The sequence below is a fragment of the Chiloscyllium plagiosum genome, chromosome 23 (assembly GCF_004010195.1).
Source record: "Chiloscyllium plagiosum isolate BGI_BamShark_2017 chromosome 23, ASM401019v2, whole genome shotgun sequence".
In the NCBI taxonomy this organism is placed as follows: Eukaryota; Metazoa; Chordata; class Chondrichthyes; order Orectolobiformes; family Hemiscylliidae; genus Chiloscyllium; species Chiloscyllium plagiosum.
In genome coordinates, this window is record NC_057732.1 from 41,261,570 (window position 1) to 41,270,170 (window position 8,601).

Consider the following 8,601-nt stretch of genomic DNA (forward strand, 5'->3'; position numbering starts at 1 on the left):
TTCTTTGCAGCTATTTACAAAGCAGCCACAGAACAAGGCCTGCAGTGAATTTGATCTCTTCAATGATTTATCCACTTGCACATGACACATGTGCACATCAAAATGAACTCAGCAAAAGTGAGTATTGCAGAGTCTAGATTTGGGTGTTGCTGGAAAAGCACAGCAGGTCAGGCAGCATCTGAGGAGCAGGAAAATCGACGGTTCGGGCAAAAGCCCTTCATGATTTTCCTGCTCCTCGGATGCTGCCTGACCTGCTGTGCTTTTCCAACACCACTCTAATCTAGACACATCAAAATGAATACCCGCACTACAGCCAGAGAGGATACATTCTTTTATTGATTAATGTGCCTCCTTGTATATGTGCATCAGCACTGCATCAAGAACACCAAGACCATGTCTATTACAATTGACTAATTGCAGTTCTAGGACATCACTGAAAGAGTTCCTCAGAGTAGTGTTTGAAGCTCCACTATCTTGAGTTGTTTCAAGAAGGTCAGAAGTAGGGTTGTTGCTGATGGTTAAACAATGTTCAGCCACCATTCTTGGCCCTTCAGATACTTAAGCAGTCTGTATCCAAATGCAGCAAGCTCTGGACAACATTCAGTCTTGGGCTCAAAAGTGGCAATTAATATTTGCACCATACAAGTGCCAGGCAATGACAACAAGAGAAAATCTAACCACCCCTTTGATATTCAATGGCATTGCTATTACTTAATACCCCATTATGAAGAGCTTGAAGTTACCATTGACCAGAAACGTTTTCAAAGTGCTCAGCAAAAGTATATACCAGTGAAAAGGAAGGACTGGAGGAAAAGGCTACTCTACCATGAGCGTCTAAGGAAATAAGGGAGGCTATCAAATTGAAAGAGACGGCATACAAAGTGGCCAAGATCAGTGGGAAATTAGAATATTGGGCAAGCTTTAAAGGTCAACAGAAAACCACAAAAAGAGCTATAAAGAACAGTAAGGTAGATTTTGAGAAAAAAAAAACTAGGTCAGAGTATAAAGACAAAATAGTAAAAGTTTCTATAAACATATGAAACTAAAAACAGAGTGGCTCAAGTAAACATTAGTCTTTTAGACGTTGAGAAGAGGAATTTAGTAATGGGATATGAGGAAATGGCCAAGGCATTGAATAGGAATTTTGTGTCAGTCTTCACAGTGGAGGACATGAATAACATGCCAGTATTTGGCAAAGAGCCAATGGTAGGTGAGGATGTGGATACAATCCTTTATCATGAAAGAGATAGTGTTGGGGCAAACTAATGGAACTAAGGATAGATAAGTTTCCTGGCCCTGATGGAATGCATCCCAGGGTGCTAAAAGGGATGGCAGGATAAATAGCGATGTACTTGTGGTAATCTTTCCAAAATTCCCCAGATTCTGGGGCTATTCCAGCAGATTGGGAAACAGCAAATGTGATGCCACTGTTTAAAAAGTGAGGTAGACAAAAATGGGGAATTATAGGCCAATTAGCTTAACTTCTGTAGTGGGGGAAATACTTCATTGTATTATCAAGGAAGAAATAGCATGGCATCTGACAGAAATCGTCCCATTGGGCATGTATAGCTGGGATCCATGAAGGGCAGGTTATGCTTAATTAATCTTTTGGAATTCTATGAAAGCATGACGAATACAGTGGACAACAGGCACCCAGTAGATCTGATGTATCTAGATTTCCAAAAGGCATTCGACAAGGCTGCTGCATAAGGTAAAGATGCAAGGCATTATAGGCAATGTATGAGCATGGATAGAGAATTGGTTAACCAACTGGAAGCAAAGAGTGGGAATAAATGAGTACTATTGTTATGAAGTTGAAGGCATGTATTGTACATTTAAAAGAGAGTGAATGCTGTCTGAACTGAGAGCTTACAAACACCTGTGTATATATTTGAGAATTTGGAGATTTGTAGATCAAGTTGTAAGTTTGCTTGCAGAGCTGGTAGATTTGTTCTCAGATGTTTCGTCACCATGCTAGGTAACATCATCAGTGAGCCTCCGGTGAAGTCTTGATGTTCTGTCCTGCTTGCTACTTATCAGTCACAGTTTGTTGTGTTAGGTGATATCACTTCCAGTTGTGTTTATGGTAGCTTGGTAAATGGGGTCCAAATCTATATATTTGTTAATGGGATTCTGGTTTGATTGCCAGGCCTCTAGGAATTCCCGTGCATGTCTTTGTTTAGTCTGTCCCAGGATGGATGTATTGTCCCAGTCAAACTGGTGTCCCTCTTTGTCTGTGTTGTATGGATACCAGTGATAGTTAGTCATGTCATTTGGTGGCTAGTCGATGCTCAAGTATCCTGGTGGCTAGCTTCCTGCCTGTTTTGCAATGTAATGTTTGTTGCAGTCCATGCAGGATATTTTGTATATGACCGTTGTTCTGCTGGTTGATGGTATGGGGTCCTTTAAATTCATCAGGGGCTGTTGCAGCGTGGTGGTAGGTTTGTGGGCTACCATGATGACTAGGGGCCAGAGTAATCTGGTTTCATCTCCGAGATGTCTTTGATGTATGTCAGGGTGGTTAGAGTTTCTGGGCATGTTGTGTCTCCTTGTTTAGGTCTGTGGTGCAGGAGTCAGCAGACTGCACTTATCAGGTACCCGTTGTTCCTGAATACGTTGTATTGGTATTTTTCCTCAGCTTCTTTTAGTTCTTGGGTGTCTTCGTGCATGAATTACAGAAGGTTGGTCTGCAGGTGCAACAGGTCATGAGGAAGGCAAATGGAATGTTGTCCTTCATTGTTAAAGAAATTGAGTTTAAAACCAGAGAGTCTATGCTGCAGCTGTAAAGAGTGCTGGTGAGGCCATATCTGGATTACTGCCTGCAGTTTTGGTCTACTTACTTAAGAAAGGATGTACTGACATTAGAAGGGTTGAAGAGGAGGTTCACCAGGTTGATTCCAGAGTTGAGGGAGTTGGTTCATAAGGAGAGACTGAGTAGACTGGAATTATATTCATTGGAATTTAAAAGAATGAGGAGGGATCTTATAGAATCATATAAAATTATGAAGAGAATAGATAAGATAGACGCAGAGAGGATGTTTCCACTGGTGGGTGAAACTAGGACAAGAGAGCATAGCCTCAAATTTAGAGGGAGCAGATTTAGGACTGAATTGAGAAGGAATGTCTTCACCCAGAGGGTTGTGAAGTGGTTGAGGCTTCCTCAGTAAATGTTTTTAAAGCTAAGATAGGCTTTTTTTTGAACAGTAAATGAATTAAGGGTTATGGTGAGAGGGCAGATAAGTGGAGTAGAGGCCATGAAAAGATCAGCCATGACCCTATTGAAAGGCGAAGTAAGCTTGAAAGGCCGGATGGCCTATTCTTGCTGCTAGTTCTTATGAACCAGCCATATAAATACTGTAGCTACAAGAGCAAGTCAGGTTAGGAATATTCACCTCCTGACTCCTCAGAGCTTATCCAACATCCACAAGGCATAAGTCAGGAGTGTGATGTAGTATTCTTCACTTTCCTGGGCTGGTGCAGCTGCAACAACACAAAAGAAGCTTGAAACCTTCAAGGAAAAAGCAGACAGTATACAGGACAAAGCAACTTGCGTGTTTGGCATCCCATCCCACAGCTTGAATATTCACTCCTATCACCATTGATGCACAGAAACATCAAGATGTACTGCAATAACTTACCAAGGATACTCTGAAAGCAGCTTCCAAACCTGCAACTCTACCACTAGAAGACAAAGGCAATGGTTGTTTGGTTAAAAACATCCACCTGCAAATTCCCTTCCAAACCATACACTTGGAACTAAATCACTGTTTTTTTTTTCACTGTTTGACTGCTTAAGATCCTGAAAACTCTCTTTCCAACAGCACTGTGGGGGTCCTTAAGGAGTACAGTGGTTCAGGAAGACAGGTCACTACCACCTTCTCCAGGTCAATTTGGGATAGGCAATAAATATTGGCCCAGCCAATGACACTCACATCCCACGGGGGATGGATTAAGAAAAATCTACTTGTTGTAATTTTAGCATATCATACATACAAACAAGGAACAAGTTTCGGCCACTCAACCATTCAAGCCTGCTCTGCCATAAACTAAGATCTGATCTGATTTTAATCACACCTCTCCATTCCTGCATATCCCAATAATTTTTTATCCCCTTTGTAATCAAGAATCTATTTACCTCAGCCTTAAAAATATTTAAAGATACTGCATCGACTGCTTTTTGGGGAAGGGAATCCCAAAGACCCTCATTCTGCAAGAGAAAAATTATTTCCTCATCTTTGTCTTCAGTGAGTGCGCTCTTTTTTTTTAAACTATGACCCCAATTCCAGATTCTCCCACAAGAGAAAGCATCCTTTCACCATCCACCCATCAAGCCCCCTTAGGATCATATATGTTTCATCCAGTAAGGATCATGGAGTGCCAGTCCATCAGGTTCTGAATATTGCAGCTGAACAGTGTTACACCTCACTGGGGTAGTGCACTGGAAAACAAGCCTCACTATTTCGAAAGTCATCACAAAGTTAAATCTTTTATCAAAGTACGTAAAATTCCCCTAAAATTACTGGTTTGTTTAGACCTAGGTGAACAGAAAGCATGGACCAGGTTTCTGCCCTTCACAAGAACTACTATTTATTATAAATAAATAGAATCTAGCCATAGGTAAACAACCACGAATAGCTGATATATAACTCTTTTGGTTAAATCTGTTATCCCATTTTAAAACTTCCTGACACATACACATTGATAGTCACAGATGGACAAATAGGTTTAGTGTTATGAGTGGAGGGAAAATACTGGAGAAAGCAGTTCAATGACATTAGTAAGCATTTTCTGATCTTCGCTCTCTCTTTTCACTTCCTTGCAAGAGGCATAGAGTAACTGGTTCACTAATTGTAAGGTTTGATTTAATGGTTAAAAGCAACAGCTTATGACAACTGGTAAGGGAAAATAAACTGGCTTTCTTCAGGCTTTGGGCGTTTGTTATTGCACAACTAACTTTTCCAGAAGTCCAAAGGATTATAGAGTCATAGAATTGTGCAGCATGGAAACAGACCCTTCGGGCCAACTCGTCCATGCTGACCAGCTATCCTAAATTAATTTAGTCCCATTTGTCAGCATTTAGCCCTTTTCCGTCCAAACCCTTCCTGTTCATGTACCCATCCAGACGCCTTTAAAATGTTGTAATTGTTCCAGCTTCTGCCACTTCCTCTGGCAGCTTCATATAGAGACCACTGTCTGTGTGAAATAGTTGCCCCCGAGGTCACTTTTATATCTTTTACTTCTCACCTTAAACCTTTGCCCTCTCATTTTAAAATCCACTATCCTATCCATTCCCCCCCATGATTTTATAAATCTTTATAAGGTCACTCCTCAGCACCTGACGCTCCAGCGAAAATAGTGGCAGTCTATTCAGCCTCTCCCAATAGCTCAAATCCTCCAACCCTGGCAACATCCTTTTAAATCTTTTGTGTACCCTTTCAAGTTTAACAACATATTTCTTATAATAGGGAGACCAGAATTGAATGCAGTATTCCAAAAGTGGCCTAACTCAATGTCCTGTACAGCTGCAACATGACCACCCAACTCCTATACTGTACTCAGTGCATTGACCAATAAAGGCAAGTGTACCAAACAGCTTCTTCAATATCCTGTCCACTGGTGACTTCACCTTCAACGACATACGAATCTGCACCCTACAATCATTCACATTCATAGGCTGTTCAGTTACCCAGGAGCCAATCACATAGCTTTTGGCAGGCAGATGGTCTTTGCCATCCCCAGCTGGTCAGACCTCTGGAAACCAGTCAGCTATTTCACTTTGGCGGAATTTCACTTTGTACACACATGCTGATGCCAACGTGTCTACAGCAACCTCCCCCATAGGTCAAACAAAGCTGCAGTGTAAACACCACTTATAATGAGTTTCAGTGACTTGTTTCTAAACAGTGCAGCAATCCCTTCCATAACCTTGGTTTTAAAATTAGTCCTTTTCCCATTTTAGTCCACAATCAAAAAACAGAAATATAACAGTTTTTACATCAGAATGCATCTTTTTGTGTGAATGTTTCAAACAAGGTCAACCAAGGTCAGAATGAATGTGATGCATTATTGATTAATACTCCTGACCCACACAATTGAATAGTGGCAAATAACACAAGGTGTCATTTTTCTAGCTAAAGCATACGATGGACAACCATTTGAAATGAGCCAATAATCTTTGTTTTTCATACTTTTGTATTAAAAGCATACTGGAGGGACAGTTCTCTGAAAACTCATTCACCCAATGTTTGAAAGGTGTGTTTTTTCAGGAGCTGCTTGGAAGCCATATATCAGATGTCAACTAGCTGCACATTGCACTGGAGGCACTGATTCTTGACATCAGCAGTTGGTGATCTCAGTGAAGGGGATTTCAATTACCTCTGCATCAGGTTAGAGGGAATAAAACAGCTAACATTGAGATTAATTAACTAATGTTTCCTGAGAGAGAGCAAGAGAAAATGGATATGTGGAAATCAGATGGTCTGCAGGTAAAACAAAAAAAAACAAAATTGCACTATTTCGCATCTTTTCTCATTCTGGAACATGGCAAAGTGTATCATAATCAATGAAGTACTTTTGGAATGTAGTCAGTTATTCTTTAGGGATTTCAGCAGTCAGTTTGCACAAAGGAAGCTCCATCCATAATAACCAGGTAATCAATTTCAGTGATTTATTGAGGAGGCAATATTAGCCAGAACTGAGCATCTCAGTTTGTAACAAGTGAAATAGACATGTGACAGTATCCTGGAGGTTAAACAAGAATAGGAGAGAAGACAAGTTAACTCAAGAGGACTGGAGAGGTGACCAAGACTCAGTTCTGAATTTTAAAACAAAAATGGAGGATCATTAAAAATCATCAGATTCCTGCAGTTCGTCTAAACCTTTGTCAATTCTGGGAGAAGTTCTGACCTTTAAATGAGAAAACAGTACATTTCCTGGAAAAAAATGGGAAGAAAAAGTGAGAAATAACAGCGGAAAGATAGAAAGGAGAACAAAAGGAACATCAGGTGACAAATTATTTCAGTATATTTAGGAATTGTGAAAGCATCTTCAAGCCCAAGTTATCTAAAGATTAAGACAAGCTGAGCATTAATTTTGAAGTGTTTAAAATGAAACTGATCTATACCCCAGGGCAATCACTGATACTAGTCACAGAATAATCAGCTGTTTCTTACATGAGTAAAAGTTAATTAACACATTAATTCAGCACAAAATAGCAGCATCAGTATTCAAAGCATTAGTTCGATCTAATCCTTCCCCTGGGACTAGTTGACATAACTAGCAGTTAACTAATGGAGGAACCTATCCAGTGAATGATTACAGGGTCTGTTTTAACTTTGGCAGAAGATCTGTGGATGTTGTAATTGATCAAGAGGACCACCCAGAAAACCATTCAAAAGACATTCCCAAAACAAAAGAATTATATTAAAATATCTAGAAATTATTGTATTAAAATATCTAGAAATTATTGTATTTTCCGAAGCATTTTACATCCTTTGAATTACTTCCTGAGGTGCGGTTATTATTATTTTGATACCCTGTCAGGATATCCGGGGTCATTAAAGATCCCACAGCATAGTTCAAGTAGCAGCAAATGAGTTTTATTGGCCAATATTGCCTTCACTCTTTCTTTTTCCACATATTATGCGGAAAGTCAGGAGGCATGGGATAGAGAGAAATTTGGCCATTTTGGATAGAAAACTGGCTAACCGGTCGAAGTCAGAGAGTGGTGGTAGATGGTAAATATTCAGCCTGGAGCCCAGTTACAAGTGGAGTTCCGCAGGGATCAGTTCTGGGTCCTTGCTGTTCGTAATTTTTATTAATGACTTGGATGAGGAAGTCGAAGGGTGGGTCAGTAAATTTGCAGATGATACGAAGATTGGTGGAGTTGTGGATAGTGAGGAGGGCTCTTGTCGGCTGCAAAGGGATTTGGATATGATACAGAGCTGGGCTGGGGAGTGGCAGACGGAGTTCAACCCTGCCAAGTGTGAGGTTGTCCATTTTGGAAAGACAAATAAGAATGCAGAATACAGGGTTAACGGTAGGGTTCTTAGTGAGGTGGAGGAACAGAGGGATCTTGGGGTCTATGTTCATAGGTCTTTGAAAGTTGCCACTCAGGTGGACAGAGCTTGTAAGAAGGCCTGTGGTGTATTAGCGTTCATTAGCAGAGGGATTGAATTCAAGAGTCGTGAAGTGATGTTGCAACTGTACAGGACTTTGGTTAGGCCACATTTGGAGTACTGTGTGCAGTTCTGGTCGCCTCACTTTAGGAAAGATGTGGAAGCTTTGGAGACGGTGCAGAGAAGATTTACCAGGATGTTGCCTGGAATGGAGAATAGGTCGTACGAGAATAGGTTGAGAGTGCTAGGCCTTTTCTCATTGGAACGGCGAAGGATGAGGGGTGACTTGATAGAGGTTTATAAGATGATCAGAGGAATAGATAGAGTAGACAGTCAGAAACCTTTTCCCTGGGTACAACAGAGTGTTACAAGGGGACATAAATTTAAGGTGAAGGGTGGAAGGTATAGGGGAGATGTCAGGGGTGGGTTCTTTACCCAGAGAGTGGTGGGGGCATGGAATGCGCTGCCTGTGGGAGTGGTAGAG